The following is a 21,329-nucleotide window of genomic DNA, read 5'->3' as shown; positions in this document are numbered from 1 at the left end:
AGATGGCAGTGTAGCTATTTCCATGTTTATAGAGATACCCATGTAGATATTTCCATGTTTATACAGATAGCGGTGTAGATATTTCCATGTTTACAGAGATAGAGGTGTAGATATTTCCATATTTGCACAGATTGCCGTGTAGATATTTCCATCTTCACACAGATAGCGGTGTACATATTTCCATGTTTACATAGACAGCTGTGTAGATATTTCCATGTTTACACAGATAGTGTTGTAGGTATTTCCATGTTTATACAGATATCGGTGTAGATATTTCCATGTTTATAGAGATAGCGGTGCAGATATTTCCTCGCTAATACAGATAGCGGTTTAGATATTTCCAAGCTTATACAGATAACGGTGTAGATATTTCCATGTTTGCAGAGATAGCGGTGTAGTTATTTCCATCTTTGCACAGATTGCCGTGTAGATATTTCCATGTTTACGCAGATAGCTGTGTAGATATTTCCAAGTTTACACAGATAGCTGTGTAGATATTTGCATGTTTACACACATAGCGTTGTAGATATTTCCAAGTTTATACAGATTGCGGTGTAGATATGTCCATGTTTATACAGATAGCTGTGTAGATATTTTCATTTTTATACAGATAGCGGTGGAGATATTTCCATGTTTATAGAGACTGCGGTATATACATTTCCATGTTAATACAGATAGCTTTGTAGTTATTTCCATGTTTACAGAGATAGAGGTGTAGATATATCCATCTTTGCACAGATTGCTGTGTAGATATTTCCATTTTACACAGATAGCTGTGTAGATATTTCCAAGTTTACACAGATAGATGTGTAGATATTTCCATGTTTACAGAGATAGCGTTGTAGATATTTCCATGTTTATACAGATAGCGGTTTAGATATTTCCATATTTATACAGATAGCGGTGTAGATTTGTCCAGGTTTATGCAGATAGCGGTGTAGATATTTCCATGTTTATACAGATAGCAGTGTAGATATTTCCATGTTCATACAGATAGCTGTGGAGATATTTCCCTGTTTATACAGATAGTGACGTAGATATTTCCATGTTTATACACATAGCGGTGTAGATATTAACATGTTTATAGAGATAACAGTGTAGATATTTCCATGTTTATACAGATGGCTGTGTAGATATTTCCATGTGTGTACAGATGGCGGTGTAGATATTTCCATGTTTATACAGATGGCGCTGTAGATATTTCCATGTTTATACAGATTGCAGTGTAGATATTTCCATGTTTATACAGATATCGGTGTAGATATTTCCATGTTTACAGAGATAGCGGTGTAGGTATTTCCATCGTTGCACAGATTGCGTTGTAGGTATTGCCAAATTTACACAGATAGCGGTGTAGATATTACCAAGTTTACACAGATAGCTGTGTAGATATTTCCATGTTTACAGAGATAGCATTGTAGATATTTCCATGTTTATACAGATTGCGGTGTAGTTATTTCCATGTTGATACAGATAGCGGTGTAGATATTTCCGTGTTTATACTGGTAGCAGTGTAGAAATTCCCATGTTTATACAGATCGCTTTGTAGACTTTTCCATCTTTCTACAGATGTCAGTGTAGATATTTCCAAGTTTATACAGAAGTTAGTGTAGATATTTCTATGTTTATACAGATGTCTGTGTAGATATTTCCATGTTTAAGCAGATGGCGGTGTAGATATTTCCATGTTTATTGAGATACCAGTGTAGATATTTACATGTTTATACAGATGGCTGTGTAGATATTTCCATGTGTATACAGAAGGCATTGTAGATATTTCCATGTTTATACAGATGACTGTATAGGTATTTCCATGTTTATACAGATGACTGTGTAGGTATTTCCATGTTTATACAGATCGTGGTGTAGACATTTCCATGTTCATAGAGATAGCCTTGAAGTTATTTCCCTATTTATACAGATAGCGGTGTAGATATTTCTAAGTTTATACAGATAGCGGTGTTGATATTTCCAGGTTTATACAGATAGCGGTGGAGATATTTCCATGGTTATACAGATAGCGGTGTAGGAATTTCCATGTTTATAGAGATAGCAGTGATGTTATTTCCATGTTTATACAGATGGCATTGTAGATATTTCCATGTATATACAGATAATGGTGTAGATATTTCCATGTTTATACAGATGACTGTGTAGTTAATTCCACTTTTATAAAGATGGCAGTGTAGCTATTTCCATGTTTATAGAGATACCCATGTAGATATTTCCATGTTTATACAGATAGCGGTGTAGATATTTCCATGTTTACAGAGATAGAGGTGTAGATATTTCCATATTTGCACAGATTGCCGTGTAGATATTTCCATCATCACACAGATAGCGGTGTACATATTTCCATGTTTACATAGACAGCTGTGTAGATATTTCCATGTTTACACAGATAGTGTTGTAGATATTTCCATGTTTATACAGATATCGGTGTAGATATTTCTATGTTTATAGAGATAGCGGTGCAGATATTTCCTCGCTAATACAGATAGCGGTTTAGATATTTCCAAGCTTATACAGATAACGGTGTAGATATTTCCATGTTTGCAGAGATAGCGGTGTAGTTATTTCCATCTTTGCACAGATTGCCGTGTAGATATTTCCATGTTTACGCAGATAGCTGTGTAGATATTTCCAAGTTTACACAGATAGCTGTGTAGATATTTGCATGTTTACACACATAGCGTTGTAGATATTTCCAAGTTTATACAGATTGCGGTGTAGATATGTCCATGTTTATACAGATAGCTGTGTAGATATTTTCATTTTTATACAGATAGCGGTGGAGACATTTCCATGTTTATAGAGACTGCGGTATATACATTTCCATGTTAATACAGATAGCTGTGTAGTTATTTCCATGTTTACAGAGATAGAGGTGTAGATATTTCCATCTTTGCACAGATTGCTGTGTAGATATTTCCATTTTACACAGATAGCTGTGTAGATATTTCCAAGTTTACACAGATAGATGTGTAGATATTTCCATGTTTACAGAGATAGCGTTGTAGATATTTCCATGTTTATACAGATAGCGGTTTAGATATTTCCATATTTATACAGATAGCGGTGTAGATTTGTCCAGGTTTGTACAGATAGCGGTGAAGATATTTCCATGTTTATACAGATAGCAGTGTAGATATTTCCATGTTTATACAGATAGCTGTGGAGATATTTCCCTGTTTATACAGATAGCGACGTAGATATTTCCATGTTTATACACATAGCGGTGTAGATATTAACATGTTTATAGAGATAACAGTGTAGATATTTCCATGTTTATACAGATGGCTGTGTAGATATTTCCATGTGTGTACAGATGGCGGTGTAGATATTTCCATGTTTATACAGATGGCGCTGTAGATATTTCCATGTTTATACAGATTGCAGCGTAGATATTTCCATGTTTATACAGATATCGGTGTAGATATTTCCATGTTTACAGAGATAGCGGTGTAGGTATTTCCATCTTTGCACAGATTGCGTTGTAGGTATTGCCAAATTTACACAGATAGCGGTGTAGATATTTCCAAGTTTACACAGATAGCTGTGTAGATATTTCCATGTTTACAGAGATAGCATTGTAGATATTTCCATGTTTATACAGATTGCGGTGTAGTTATTTCCATGTTGATACAGATAGCGGTGTAGATATTTCCGTGTTTATACTGGTAGCGGTGTAGAAATTCCCATGTTTATACAGATCGCTTTGTAGACTTTTCCATCTTTCTACAGATGTCAGTGTAGATATTTCCAAGTTTATATAGAAGGTAGTGTAGATATTTCTATGTTTATACAGATGTCTGTGTAGATATTTCAATGTTTATGCAGATGGCGGTGTAGATATTTCCATGTTTATTGAGATAACAGTGTAGATATTTACATGTTTATACAGATGGCTGTGTAGATATTTCCATGTGTATACAGAAGTCATTGTAGATATTTCCATGTTTATACAGATGACTGTATAGGTATTTCCATGTTTATACAGATGACTGTGTAGGTATTTCCATGTTTATACAGATGGCGGTGTAGATATTTCCATGTTTATAAAGATAGCCATGTAGTTATTTCCATGTTTATACAGATAGCGGTGTAGACATTTCCATGTTCATAGAGATAGCCTTGAAGTTATTTCCCTATTTATACAGATAGCGGTGTAGATATTTCTAAGTTTATACAGATAGCGGTGTTGATATTTCCAGGTTTATACAGATAGCGGTGGAGATATTTCCATGGTTATACAGATAGCGGTGTAGGAATTTCCATGTTTATAGAGATAGCAGTGATGTTATTTCCATGTTTATACAGATGGCATTGTAGATATTTCCATGTATATACAGATAATGGTGTAGATATTTCCATGTTTATACAGATGACTGTGTAGTTAATTCCACTTTTATAAAGATGGCAGTGTAGCTATTTCCATGTTTATAGAGATACCCATGTAGATATTTCCATGTTTATACAGATAGCGGTGTAGATATTTCCATGTTTACAGAGATAGAGGTGTAGATATTTCCATATTTGCACAGATTGCCGTGTAGATATTTCCATCTTCACACAGATAGCGGTGTACATATTTCCATGTTTACATAGACAGCTGTGTAGATATTTCCATGTTTACACAGATAGTGTTGTAGGTATTTCCATGTTTATACAGATATCGGTGTAGATATTTCCATGTTTATAGAGATAGCGGTGCAGATATTTCCTCGCTAATACAGATAGCGGTTTAGATATTTCCAAGCTTATACAGATAACGGTGTAGATATTTCCATGTTTGCAGAGATAGCGGTGTAGTTATTTCCATCTTTGCACAGATTGCCGTGTAGATATTTCCATGTTTACGCAGATAGCTGTGTAGATATTTCCAAGTTTACACAGATAGCTGTGTAGATATTTGCATGTTTACACACATAGCGTTGTAGATATTTCCAAGTTTATACAGATTGCGGTGTAGATATGTCCATGTTTATACAGATAGCTGTGTAGATATTTTCATTTTTATACAGATAGCGGTGGAGATATTTCCATGTTTATAGAGACTGCGGTATATACATTTCCATGTTAATACAGATAGCTTTGTAGTTATTTCCATGTTTACAGAGATAGAGGTGTAGATATATCCATCTTTGCACAGATTGCTGTGTAGATATTTCCATTTTACACAGATAGCTGTGTAGATATTTCCAAGTTTACACAGATAGATGTGTAGATATTTCCATGTTTACAGAGATAGCGTTGTAGATATTTCCATGTTTATACAGATAGCGGTTTAGATATTTCCATATTTATACAGATAGCGGTGTAGATTTGTCCAGGTTTATGCAGATAGCGGTGTAGATATTTCCATGTTTATACAGATAGCAGTGTAGATATTTCCATGTTCATACAGATAGCTGTGGAGATATTTCCCTGTTTATACAGATAGTGACGTAGATATTTCCATGTTTATACACATAGCGGTGTAGATATTAACATGTTTATAGAGATAACAGTGTAGATATTTCCATGTTTATACAGATGGCTGTGTAGATATTTCCATGTGTGTACAGATGGCGGTGTAGATATTTCCATGTTTATACAGATGGCGCTGTAGATATTTCCATGTTTATACAGATTGCAGTGTAGATATTTCCATGTTTATACAGATATCGGTGTAGATATTTCCATGTTTACAGAGATAGCGGTGTAGGTATTTCCATCGTTGCACAGATTGCGTTGTAGGTATTGCCAAATTTACACAGATAGCGGTGTAGATATTACCAAGTTTACACAGATAGCTGTGTAGATATTTCCATGTTTACAGAGATAGCATTGTAGATATTTCCATGTTTATACAGATTGCGGTGTAGTTATTTCCATGTTGATACAGATAGCGGTGTAGATATTTCCGTGTTTATACTGGTAGCAGTGTAGAAATTCCCATGTTTATACAGATCGCTTTGTAGACTTTTCCATCTTTCTACAGATGTCAGTGTAGATATTTCCAAGTTTATACAGAAGTTAGTGTAGATATTTCTATGTTTATACAGATGTCTGTGTAGATATTTCCATGTTTAAGCAGATGGCGGTGTAGATATTTCCATGTTTATTGAGATACCAGTGTAGATATTTACATGTTTATACAGATGGCTGTGTAGATATTTCCATGTGTATACAGAAGGCATTGTAGATATTTCCATGTTTATACAGATGACTGTATAGGTATTTCCATGTTTATACAGATGACTGTGTAGGTATTTCCATGTTTATACAGATCGTGGTGTAGACATTTCCATGTTCATAGAGATAGCCTTGAAGTTATTTCCCTATTTATACAGATAGCGGTGTAGATATTTCTAAGTTTATACAGATAGCGGTGTTGATATTTCCAGGTTTATACAGATAGCGGTGGAGATATTTCCATGGTTATACAGATAGCGGTGTAGGAATTTCCATGTTTATAGAGATAGCAGTGATGTTATTTCCATGTTTATACAGATGGCATTGTAGATATTTCCATGTATATACAGATAATGGTGTAGATATTTCCATGTTTATACAGATGACTGTGTAGTTAATTCCACTTTTATAAAGATGGCAGTGTAGCTATTTCCATGTTTATAGAGATACCCATGTAGATATTTCCATGTTTATACAGATAGCGGTGTAGATATTTCCATGTTTACAGAGATAGAGGTGTAGATATTTCCATATTTGCACAGATTGCCGTGTAGATATTTCCATCATCACACAGATAGCGGTGTACATATTTCCATGTTTACATAGACAGCTGTGTAGATATTTCCATGTTTACACAGATAGTGTTGTAGATATTTCCATGTTTATACAGATATCGGTGTAGATATTTCTATGTTTATAGAGATAGCGGTGCAGATATTTCCTCGCTAATACAGATAGCGGTTTAGATATTTCCAAGCTTATACAGATAACGGTGTAGATATTTCCATGTTTGCAGAGATAGCGGTGTAGTTATTTCCATCTTTGCACAGATTGCCGTGTAGATATTTCCATGTTTACGCAGATAGCTGTGTAGATATTTCCAAGTTTACACAGATAGCTGTGTAGATATTTGCATGTTTACACACATAGCGTTGTAGATATTTCCAAGTTTATACAGATTGCGGTGTAGATATGTCCATGTTTATACAGATAGCTGTGTAGATATTTTCATTTTTATACAGATAGCGGTGGAGACATTTCCATGTTTATAGAGACTGCGGTATATACATTTCCATGTTAATACAGATAGCTGTGTAGTTATTTCCATGTTTACAGAGATAGAGGTGTAGATATTTCCATCTTTGCACAGATTGCTGTGTAGATATTTCCATTTTACACAGATAGCTGTGTAGATATTTCCAAGTTTACACAGATAGATGTGTAGATATTTCCATGTTTACAGAGATAGCGTTGTAGATATTTCCATGTTTATACAGATAGCGGTTTAGATATTTCCATATTTATACAGATAGCGGTGTAGATTTGTCCAGGTTTGTACAGATAGCGGTGAAGATATTTCCATGTTTATACAGATAGCAGTGTAGATATTTCCATGTTTATACAGATAGCTGTGGAGATATTTCCCTGTTTATACAGATAGCGACGTAGATATTTCCATGTTTATACACATAGCGGTGTAGATATTAACATGTTTATAGAGATAACAGTGTAGATATTTCCATGTTTATACAGATGGCTGTGTAGATATTTCCATGTGTGTACAGATGGCGGTGTAGATATTTCCATGTTTATACAGATGGCGCTGTAGATATTTCCATGTTTATACAGATTGCAGCGTAGATATTTCCATGTTTATACAGATATCGGTGTAGATATTTCCATGTTTACAGAGATAGCGGTGTAGGTATTTCCATCTTTGCACAGATTGCGTTGTAGGTATTGCCAAATTTACACAGATAGCGGTGTAGATATTTCCAAGTTTACACAGATAGCTGTGTAGATATTTCCATGTTTACAGAGATAGCATTGTAGATATTTCCATGTTTATACAGATTGCGGTGTAGTTATTTCCATGTTGATACAGATAGCGGTGTAGATATTTCCGTGTTTATACTGGTAGCGGTGTAGAAATTCCCATGTTTATACAGATCGCTTTGTAGACTTTTCCATCTTTCTACAGATGTCAGTGTAGATATTTCCAAGTTTATATAGAAGGTAGTGTAGATATTTCTATGTTTATACAGATGTCTGTGTAGATATTTCAATGTTTATGCAGATGGCGGTGTAGATATTTCCATGTTTATTGAGATAACAGTGTAGATATTTACATGTTTATACAGATGGCTGTGTAGATATTTCCATGTGTATACAGAAGTCATTGTAGATATTTCCATGTTTATACAGATGACTGTATAGGTATTTCCATGTTTATACAGATGACTGTGTAGGTATTTCCATGTTTATACAGATGGCGGTGTAGATATTTCCATGTTTATAAAGATAGCCATGTAGTTATTTCCATGTTTATACAGATAGCGGTGTAGACATTTCCATGTTCATAGAGATAGCCTTGAAGTTATTTCCCTATTTATACAGATAGCGGTGTAGATATTTCTAAGTTTATACAGATAGCGGTGTTGATATTTCCAGGTTTATACAGATAGCGGTGGAGATATTTCCATGGTTATACAGATAGCGGTGTAGGAATTTCCATGTTTATAGAGATAGCAGTGATGTTATTTCCATGTTTATACAGATGGCATTGTAGATATTTCCATGTATATACAGATAATGGTGTAGATATTTCCATGTTTATACAGATGACTGTGTAGTTAATTCCACTTTTATAAAGATGGCAGTGTAGCTATTTCCATGTTTATAGAGATACCCATGTAGATATTTCCATGTTTATACAGATAGCGGTGTAGATATTTCCATGTTTACAGAGATAGAGGTGTAGATATTTCCATATTTGCACAGATTGCCGTGTAGATATTTCCATCTTCACACAGATAGCGGTGTACATATTTCCATGTTTACATAGACAGCTGTGTAGATATTTCCATGTTTACACAGATAGTGTTGTAGATATTTCCATGTTTATACAGATATCGGTGTAGATATTTCCATGTTTATAGAGATAGCGGTGCAGATATTTCCTCGCTAATACAGATAGCGGTTTAGATATTTCCAAGCTTATACAGATAACGGTGTAGATATTTCCATGTTTGCAGAGATAGCGGTGTAGTTATTTCCATCTTTGCACAGATTGCCGTGTAGATATTTCCATGTTTACGCAGATAGCTGTGTAGATATTTCCAAGTTTACACAGATAGCTGTGTAGATATTTGCATGTTTACACACATAGCGTTGTAGATATTTCCAAGTTTATACAGATTGCGGTGTAGATATGTCCATGTTTATACAGATAGCTGTGTAGATATTTTCATTTTTATACAGATAGCGGTGGAGATATTTCCATGTTTATAGAGACTGCGGTATATACATTTCCATGTTAATACAGATAGCTTTGTAGTTATTTCCATGTTTACAGAGATAGAGGTGTAGATATATCCATCTTTGCACAGATTGCTGTGTAGATATTTCCATTTTACACAGATAGCTGTGTAGATATTTCCAAGTTTACACAGATAGATGTGTAGATATTTCCATGTTTACAGAGATAGCGTTGTAGATATTTCCATGTTTATACAGATAGCGGTTTAGATATTTCCATATTTATACAGATAGCGGTGTAGATTTGTCCAGGTTTATGCAGATAGCGGTGTAGATATTTCCATGTTTATACAGATAGCAGTGTAGATATTTCCATGTTCATACAGATAGCTGTGGAGATATTTCCCTGTTTATACAGATAGTGACGTAGATATTTCCATGTTTATACACATAGCGGTGTAGATATTAACATGTTTATAGAGATAACAGTGTAGATATTTCCATGTTTATACAGATGGCTGTGTAGATATTTCCATGTGTGTACAGATGGCGGTGTAGATATTTCCATGTTTATACAGATGGCGCTGTAGATATTTCCATGTTTATACAGATTGCAGTGTAGATATTTCCATGTTTATACAGATATCGGTGTAGATATTTCCATGTTTACAGAGATAGCGGTGTAGGTATTTCCATCGTTGCACAGATTGCGTTGTAGGTATTGCCAAATTTACACAGATAGCGGTGTAGATATTACCAAGTTTACACAGATAGCTGTGTAGATATTTCCATGTTTACAGAGATAGCATTGTAGATATTTCCATGTTTATACAGATTGCGGTGTAGTTATTTCCATGTTGATACAGATAGCGGTGTAGATATTTCCGTGTTTATACTGGTAGCAGTGTAGAAATTCCCATGTTTATACAGATCGCTTTGTAGACTTTTCCATCTTTCTACAGATGTCAGTGTAGATATTTCCAAGTTTATACAGAAGTTAGTGTAGATATTTCTATGTTTATACAGATGTCTGTGTAGATATTTCCATGTTTAAGCAGATGGCGGTGTAGATATTTCCATGTTTATTGAGATACCAGTGTAGATATTTACATGTTTATACAGATGGCTGTGTAGATATTTCCATGTGTATACAGAAGGCATTGTAGATATTTCCATGTTTATACAGATGACTGTATAGGTATTTCCATGTTTATACAGATGACTGTGTAGGTATTTCCATGTTTATACAGATCGTGGTGTAGACATTTCCATGTTCATAGAGATAGCCTTGAAGTTATTTCCCTATTTATACAGATAGCGGTGTAGATATTTCTAAGTTTATACAGATAGCGGTGTTGATATTTCCAGGTTTATACAGATAGCGGTGGAGATATTTCCATGGTTATACAGATAGCGGTGTAGGAATTTCCATGTTTATAGAGATAGCAGTGATGTTATTTCCATGTTTATACAGATGGCATTGTAGATATTTCCATGTATATACAGATAATGGTGTAGATATTTCCATGTTTATACAGATGACTGTGTAGTTAATTCCACTTTTATAAAGATGGCAGTGTAGCTATTTCCATGTTTATAGAGATACCCATGTAGATATTTCCATGTTTATACAGATAGCGGTGTAGATATTTCCATGTTTACAGAGATAGAGGTGTAGATATTTCCATATTTGCACAGATTGCCGTGTAGATATTTCCATCATCACACAGATAGCGGTGTACATATTTCCATGTTTACATAGACAGCTGTGTAGATATTTCCATGTTTACACAGATAGTGTTGTAGATATTTCCATGTTTATACAGATATCGGTGTAGATATTTCTATGTTTATAGAGATAGCGGTGCAGATATTTCCTCGCTAATACAGATAGCGGTTTAGATATTTCCAAGCTTATACAGATAACGGTGTAGATATTTCCATGTTTGCAGAGATAGCGGTGTAGTTATTTCCATCTTTGCACAGATTGCCGTGTAGATATTTCCATGTTTACGCAGATAGCTGTGTAGATATTTCCAAGTTTACACAGATAGCTGTGTAGATATTTGCATGTTTACACACATAGCGTTGTAGATATTTCCAAGTTTATACAGATTGCGGTGTAGATATGTCCATGTTTATACAGATAGCTGTGTAGATATTTTCATTTTTATACAGATAGCGGTGGAGACATTTCCATGTTTATAGAGACTGCGGTATATACATTTCCATGTTAATACAGATAGCTGTGTAGTTATTTCCATGTTTACAGAGATAGAGGTGTAGATATTTCCATCTTTGCACAGATTGCTGTGTAGATATTTCCATTTTTCACAGATAGCTGTGTAGATATTTCCAAGTTTACACAGATAGATGTGTAGATATTTCCATGTTTACAGAGATAGCGTTGTAGATATTTCCATGTTTATACAGATAGTGGTTTAGATATTTCCATATTTATACAGATAGCGGTGTAGATTTGTCCAGGTTTATACAGATAGCGGTGTAGATATTTCCATGTTTATACAGATAGCAGTGTAGATATTTCCAACTTCATACAGATAGCTGTGGAGATATTTCCCTGTTTATACAGATAGTGACGTAGATATTTCCATGTTTATACACATAGCGGTGTAGATATTAACATGTTTATAGAGATAACAGTGTAGATATTTCCATGTTTATACAGATGGCTGTGTAGATATTTCCATGTGTGTACAGATGGCGGTGTAGATATTTCCATGTTTATACAGATGGCGCTGTAGATATTTCCATGTTTATACAGATTGCAGTGTAGATATTTCCATGTTTATACAGATATCGGTGTAGATATTTCCATGTTTACAGAGATAGCGTTGTAGGTATTTCCATCTTTGCACAGATTGCGTTGTAGGTATTGCCAAATTTACAAAGATAGCGGTGTAGATATTTCCAAGTTTACACAGATAGCTGTGTAGATATTTCCATGTTTACAGAGATAGCATTGTAGATATTTCCATGTTTATACAGATTGCGGTGTAGTTATTTCCATGTTGATACATATAGCGGTGTAGATATTTCCGTGTTCATACTGGTAGCGGTGTTGAAATTCCCATGTTTATACAGATCGCTTTGTAGACTTTTCCATCTTTCTACAGATGTCAGTGTAGATATTTCCAAGTTTATACAGAAGGTAGTGTAGATATTTCTATGTTTATACAGATGTCTGTGTAGATATTTCCATGTTTAAGCAGATGGCGGTGTAGATATTTCCATGTTTATTGAGATACCAGTGTAGATATTTACATGTTTATACAGATGGCTGTGTAGATATTTCCATGTGTATACTGAAGGCATTGTAGATATTTCCATGAATATACAGATGACTGTATAGGTATTTCCATGTTTATACAGATGACTGTGTAGGTATTTCCATGTTTATACAGATGCTGGTGTAGATATTTCCATGTTTATAAAGATAGCCATGTAGATATTTCCATGTTTATACAGATAGCGGTGTAGACATTTCCATGTTCATAGAGATAGCCTTGAAGTTACTTCCCTAATTATACAGATAGCGGTGTAGATATTTCTAAGTTTATACAGATAGCGGTGTTGATATTTCCATGTTTATACAGATAGCGGTGGAGATATTTCCATGGTTATACAGATAGCGGTGTAGGAATTTCCATGTTTATAGAGATAGCAGTGATGTTATTTCCATGTTTATAAAGATGGCATTGTAGATATTTCCATGTTTATACAGATAATGGTGTAGATATTTCCATGTTTATACAGATGACTGTGTAGTTAATTCCACGTTTATAAAGATGGCAGTGTAGCTATTTCCATGTTTATAGAGATACCCATGTAGATATTTCCATGTTTATACAGATAGCGGTGTAGATATTTCCATGTTTACAGAGATAGAGGTGTAGATATTTCCATATTTGCACAGATTGCCGTGTAGATATTTCCATCTTCACACAGATAGCGGTGTACATATTTCCATGTTTACATAGACAGCTGTGTAGATATTTCCATGTTTACACAGATAGTGTTGTAGATATTTCCATGTTTATACAGATATCGGTGTAGATATTTCCATGTTTATAGAGATAGCGGTGCAGATATTTCCTCGATAATACAGATAGGGGTGTAGATATTTCCAAGTTTATACAGATAACGGTGTAGATATTTCCATGTTTGCAGAGATAGCGGTGTAGTTATTTCCATCTTTGCACAGATTGCCGTGTAGATATTTCCATGTTTACGCAGATAGCTGTGTAGATATTTCCAAGTTTACACAGGTAGCTGTGTAGATAATTGCATGTTTACACACATAGCGTTGTAGATATTTCCAAGTTTATACAGATTGCGGTGTAGATATGTCCATGTTTATACAGATAGCTGTGTAGATATTTTCATTTTTATACAGATAGCGGTGGAGATATTTCCATGTTTATAGAGACTGCGGTATATATATTTCCATGTTTATACAGATAGTTGTGTAGTTATTTCCATGTTTACAGAGATAGAGGTGTAGATATTTCCATCTTTGCACAGATTGCTGTGTAGATATTTCCATTTTACACAGATAGCTGTGTAGATATTTCCAAGTTTACACAGATAGATGTGTAGATATTTCCATGTTTACAGAGATAGCGTTGTAGATATTTCCATGTTTATACAGATAGCGGTTTAGATATTTCCATATTTATACAGATAGCGGTGTAGATTTGTCCAGGTTTATACACATAGCGGCGTAGATATTTCCTTGTTTATACAGATAGCTGTGGAGATATTTCCCTGTTTATACAGATAACGACGTAGATATTTCCATGTTTATACACATAGCGGTGTAGATATTAACATGTTTATAGAGATAGCAGTGTAGATATTTCCATGTTTATACAGATGGCTGTGTAGATATTTCCATGTGTGTACAGATGGCGGTGTAGATATTTCCATGTTTATACCGATGGCGCTGTAGATATTTCCATGTTTATACAGATTGCAGTGTAGATATTTCCATGTTTATACAGATATCGGTGTAGATATTTCCATGTTTACAGAGATAGCGGTGTAGGTATTTCCATCTTTGCACAGATTGCGTTGTAGGTATTGCCAAATTTACATAGATAGCGGTGTAGATATTTCCAAGTTTACACAGATAGCTGTGTAGATATTTCCATGTTTACAGAGATAGCATTGTAGATATTTCCATGTTTATACAGATTGCGGTGTAGTTATTTCCATGTTGATACAGATAGCGGTGTAGATATTTCCGTGTTCATACTGGTAGCGGTGTAGAAATTCCCATGTTTATACAGATCGCTTTGTAGACTTTTCCATCTTTCTACGGATGTCAGTGTAGATATTTCCAAGTTTATACAGAAGGTAGTGTAGATATTTCTATGTTTATACAGATGTCTGTGTAGATATTTCCATGTTTATGCAGATGGCGGTGTAGATATTTCCATGTTTATTGAGATACCAGTGTAGATATTTACATGTTTATACGGATGGCTGTGTAGATATTTCCATGTGTATACAGAAGGCATTGTAGATATTTCCATGTTTATACAGATGACTGTATAGGTATTTCCATGTTTATACAGATGACTGTGTAGGTATTTCCATGTTTATACAGATGGCAGTGTAGATATTTCCATGTTTATAAAGATAGCCATGTAGATATTTCCATGTTTATACAGATAGCGGTGTAGACATTTCCATGTTCATAGAGATAGCCTTGAAGTTATTTCCCTATTTATAAAGATAGCGGTGTAGATATTTCTAAGTTTATACAGATAGCGGTGTTGATATTTCCATGTTTATACAGATAGCGGTGGAGATATTTCCATGGTTATACAGATAGCGGTGTAGGAATTTCCATGTTTATAGAGATAGCAGTGATGTTATTTCCATGTTTATAAAGATGGCATTGTAGATATTTCCATGTTTATACAGATAATGGTGTAGATATTTCCATGTTTATACAGATGACTGTGTAGTTAATTCCACGTTTATAAAGATGGCAGTGTAGCTATTTCCATGTTTATAGAGATACCCATGTAGATATTTCCATGTTTATACAGATAGCGGTGTAGATATTTCCATGTTTACAGAGATAGAGGTGTAGATATTTCCATATTTGCACAGATTGCCGTGTAGATATTTCCATCTTCACACAGATAGCGGTGTACATATTTCCATGTTTACATAGACAGCTGTGTAGATATTTCCATGTTTACACAGATAGTGTTGTAGATATTTCCATGTTTATACAGATATCGGTGTAGATATTTCTATGTTTATAGAGATAGCGGTGCAGATATTTCCTCGCTAATACAGATAGCGGTTTAGATATTTCCAAGCTTATACAGATAACGGTGTAGATATTTCCATGTTTGCAGAGATAGCGGTGTAGTTATTTCCATCTTTGCACAGATTGCCGTGTAGATATTTCCATGTTTACGCAGATAGCTGTGTAGATATTTCCAAGTTTACACAGATAGCTGTGTAGATATTTGCATGTTTACACACATAGCGTTGTAGATATTTCCAAGTTTATACAGATTGCGGTGTAGATATGTCCATGTTTATACAGATAGCTGTGTAGATATTTTCATTTTTATACAGATAGCGGTGGAGATATTTCCATGTTTATAGAGACTGCGGTATATACATTTCCATGTTAATACAGATAGCTGTGTAGTTATTTCCATGTTTACAGAGATAGAGGTGTAGATATTTCCATCTTTGCACAGATTGCTGTGTAGATATTTCCATTTTACACAGATAGCTGTGTAGATATTTCCAAGTTTACACAGATAGATGTGTAGATATTTCCATGTTTACAGAGATAGCGTTGTAGATATTTCCATGTTTATACAGATAGCGGTTTAGATATTTCCATATTTATACAGATAGTGGTGTAGATTTGTCCAGGTTTATACAGATAGCGGTGTAGATATTTCCATGTTTATACAGATAGCAGTGTAGATATTTGCAACTTCATACAGATAGCTGTGGAGATATTTCCCTGTTTATACAGATAGTGACGTAGATATTTCCATGTTTATACACATAGCGGTGTAGATATTAACATGTTTATAGAGATAACAGTGTAGATATTTCCATGTTTATACAGATGGCTGTGTAGATATTTCCATGTGTGTACAGATGGCGGTGTAGATATTTCCATGTTTATACAGATGGCGCTGTAGATATTTCCATGTTTATACAGATTGCAGTGTAGATATTTCCATGTTTATACAGATATCGGTGTAGATATTTCCATGTTTACAGAGATAGCGTTGTAGGTATTTCCATCTTTGCACAGATTGCGTTGTAGGTATTGCCAAATTTACAAAGATAGCGGTGTAGATATTTCCAAGTTTACACAGATAGCTGTGTAGATATTTCCATGTTTACAGAGATAGCATTGTAGATATTTCCATGTTTATACAGATTGCGGTGTAGTTATTTCCATGTTGATACATATAGCGGTGTAGATATTTCCGTGTTCATACTGGTAGCGGTGTAGAAATTCCCATGTTTATACAGATCGCTTTGTAGACTTTTCCATCTTTCTACGGATGTCAGTGTAGATATTTCCAAGTTTATACAGAAGGTAGTGTAGATATTTCTATGTTTATACAGATGTCTGTGTAGATATTTCCATGTTTATGCAGATGGCGGTGTAGATATTTCCATGTTTATTGAGATACCAGTGTAGATATTTACATGTTTATACGGATGGCTGTGTAGATATTTCCATGTGTATACAGAAGGCATTGTAGATATTTCCATGTTTATACAGATGACTGTATAGGTATTTCCATGTTTATACAGATGACTGTGTAGGTATTTCCATGTTTATACAGATGGCAGTGTAGATATTTCCATGTTTATAAAGATAGCCATGTAGATATTTCCATGTTTATACAGATAGCGGTGTAGACATTTCCATGTTCATAGAGATAGCCTTGAAGTTATTTCCCTATTTATAAAGATAGCGGTGTAGATATTTCTAAGTTTATACAGATAGCGGTGTTGATATTTCCATGTTTATACAGATAGCGGTGGAGATATTTCCATGGTTATACAGATAGCGGTGTAGGAATTTCCATGTTTATAGAGATAGCAGTGATGTTATTTCCATGTTTATAAAGATGGCATTGTAGATATTTCCATGTTTATACAGATAATGGTGTAGATATTTCCATGTTTATACAGATGACTGTGTAGTTAATTCCACGTTTATAAAGATGGCAGTGTAGCTATTTCCATGTTTATAGAGATACCCATGTAGATATTTCCATGTTTATACAGATAGCGGTGTAGATATTTCCATGTTTACAGAGATAGAGGTGTAGATATTTCCATATTTGCACAGATTGCCGTGTAGATATTTCCATCTTCACACAGATAGCGGTGTACATATTTCCATGTTTACATAGACAGCTGTGTAGATATTTCCATGTTTACACAGATAGTGTTGTAGATATTTCCATGTTTATACAGATATCGGTGTAGATATTTCTATGTTTATAGAGATAGCGGTGCAGATATTTCCTCGCTAATACAGATAGCGGTTTAGATATTTCCAAGCTTATACAGATAACGGTGTAGATATTTCCATGTTTGCAGAGATAGCGGTGTAGTTATTTCCATCTTTGCACAGATTGCCGTGTAGATATTTCCATGTTTACGCAGATAGCTGTGTAGATATTTCCAAGTTTACACAGATAGCTGTGTAGATATTTGCATGTTTACACACATAGCGTTGTAGATATTTCCAAGTTTATACAGATTGCGGTGTAGATATGTCCATGTTTATACAGATAGCTGTGTAGATATTTTCATTTTTATACAGATAGCGGTGGAGATATTTCCATGTTTATAGAGACTGCGGTATATACATTTCCATGTTAATACAGATAGCTGTGTAGTTATTTCCATGTTTACAGATATAGAGGTGTAGATATTTCCATCTTTGCACAGATTGCTGTGTAGATATTTCCATTTTACACAGATAGCTGTGTAGATATTTCCAAGTTTACACAGATAGATGTGTAGATATTTCCATGTTTACAGAGATAGCGTTGTAGATATTTCCATGTTTATACAGATAGCGGTTTAGATATTTCCATATTTATACAGATAGTGGTGTAGATTTGTCCAGGTTTATACAGATAGCGGTGTAGATATTTCCATGTTTATACAGATAGCAGTGTAGATATTTCCAACTTCATACAGATAGCTGTGGAGATATTTCCCTGTTTATACAGATAGTGACGTAGATATTTCCATGTTTATACACATAGCGGTGTAGATATTAACATGTTTATAGAGATAACAGTGTAGATATTTCCATGTTCATACAGATGGCTGTGTAGATATTTCCATGTGTGTACAGATGGCGGTGTAGATATTTCCATGTTTATACAGATGGCGCTGTAGATATTTCCATGTTTATACAGATTGCAGTGTAGATATTTCCATGTTTATACAGATATCGGTGTAGATATTTCCATGTTTACAGAGATAGCGTTGTAGGTATTTCCATCTTTGCACAGATTGCGTTGTAGGTATTGCCAAATTTACAAAGATAGCGGTGTAGATATTTCCAAGTTTACACAGATAGCTGTGTAGATATTTCCATGTTTACAGAGATAGCATTGTAGATATTTCCATGTTTATACAGATTGCGGTGTAGTTATTTCCATGTTGATACATATAGCGGTGTAGATATTTCCGTGTTCATACTGGTAGCGGTGTAGAAATTCCCATGTTTATACAGATCGCTTTGTAGACTTTTCCATCTTTCTACAGATGTCAGTGTAGATATTTCCAAGTTTATACAGAAGGTAGTGTAGATATTTCTATGTTTATACAGATGTCTGTGTAGATATTTCCATGTTTAAGCAGATGGCGGTGTAGATATTTCCATGTTTATTGAGATACCAGTGTAGATATTTACATGTTTATACAGATGGCTGTGTAGATATTTCCATGTATATACTGAAGGCATTGTAGATATTTCCATGAATATACAGATGACTGTATAGGTATTTCCATGTTTATACAGATGACTGTGTAGGTATTTCCATGTTTATACAGATGCTGGTGTAGATATTTCCATGTTTATAAAGATAGCCATGTAGATATTTCCATGTTTATACAGATAGCGGTGTAGACATTTCCATGTTCATAGAGATAGCCTTGAAGTTATTTCCCTAATTATACAGATAGCGGTGTAGATATTTCTAAGTTTATACAGATAGCGGTGTTGATATTTCCATGTTTATACAGATAGCGGTGGAGATATTTCCATGGTTATACAGATAGCGGTGTAGGAATTTCCATGTTTATAGAGATAGCAGTGATGTTATTTCCATGTTTATAAAGATGGCATTGTAGATATTTCCATGTTTATACAGATAATGGTGTAGATATTTCCATGTTTATACAGATGACTGTGTAGTTAATTCCACGTTTATAAAGATGGCAGTGTAGCTATTTCCATGTTTATAGAGATACCCATGTAGATATTTCCATGTTTATACAGATAGCGGTGTAGATATTTCCATGTTTACAGAGATAGAGGTGTAGATATTTCCATATTTGCACAGATTGCCGTGTAGATATTTCCATCTTCACACAGATAGCGGTGTACATATTTCCATGTTTACATAGACAGCTGTGTAGATATTTCCATGTTTACACAGATAGTGTTGTAGATATTTCCATGTTTATACAGATATCGGTGTAGATATTTCCATGTTTATAGAGATAGCGGTGCAGATATTTCCTCGATAATACAGATAGGGGTGTAGATATTTCCAAGTTTATACAGATAACGGTGTAGATATTTCCATGTTTGCAGAGATAGCGGTGTAGTTATTTCCATCTTTGCACAGATTGCCGTGTAGATATTTCCATGTTTACGCAGATAGCTGTGTAGATATTTCCAAGTTTACACAGGTAGCTGTGTAGATAATTGCATGTTTACACACATAGCGTTGTAGATATTTCCAAGTTTATACAGATTGCGGTGTAGATATGTCCATGTTTATACAGATAGCTGTGTAGATATTTTCATTTTTATACAGATAGCGGTGGAGATATTTCCATGTTTACACAGACAGCTCTTTAGATATTTCCATGTTTACACAGATAGTGTTGTAGATATTTCCATGTTTACAGAGATAGAGGAGTAGATATCTCCATATTTGCACAGATTGCCGTGTAGATACTTCCATCTTCACACAGATAGCGGTGTACATATTTCCATGTTTACACAGACAGCTGTGTAGATATTTCCATGTTTACACAGGTAGTGTTGTCGATATTTCCATGTTTACTCAGACAGCTGTGTAGATATTTCCATGTTTACACAGGTAGTGTTGTCGATATTTCCATGTTTATACAGATAGCGGTGTAGATATTTCCATGTTCATAAAGATAGCAGTGTAGATATTTCCATGTTTCTACAGATAGCGGTGGAGTTACTTCCATGTTTATACAGATACCAGTGCAGATATTTCCATGTTTGTACAGATAGCGGTGGAGATATTTTCATGTTTATACAGATAAAGGTGTAGATATTTCCATGTTTATAAAGTTAGCGGTGGAGATATTTCCATGTTTATACAGATATTGGTGGAGATATTTCCAAGTTTATGCAGATTGTGTGGAGATATTACCATGTTTATACAGATAGCGGTGTAGATATTTCCATGTAGATACAGATAGCGGGGTAGATATTTCCATGTTTATAGAGATAGCAGTGTAGATATTTCCATATTTATGCAGAGAGCGGTGAAGATATTTCCATGTTTATACAGATGACTGTGTAGTTAATTCCATGTTTCTACTGATGGCGGTGTAGATATTTCCATGTT

This window comes from Pan paniscus, chromosome 5 (genome assembly GCF_029289425.2).
Source record: "Pan paniscus chromosome 5, NHGRI_mPanPan1-v2.0_pri, whole genome shotgun sequence".
Classification (NCBI taxonomy): Eukaryota; Metazoa; Chordata; class Mammalia; order Primates; family Hominidae; genus Pan; species Pan paniscus.
This window is presented reverse-complemented; position numbering follows the sequence as displayed.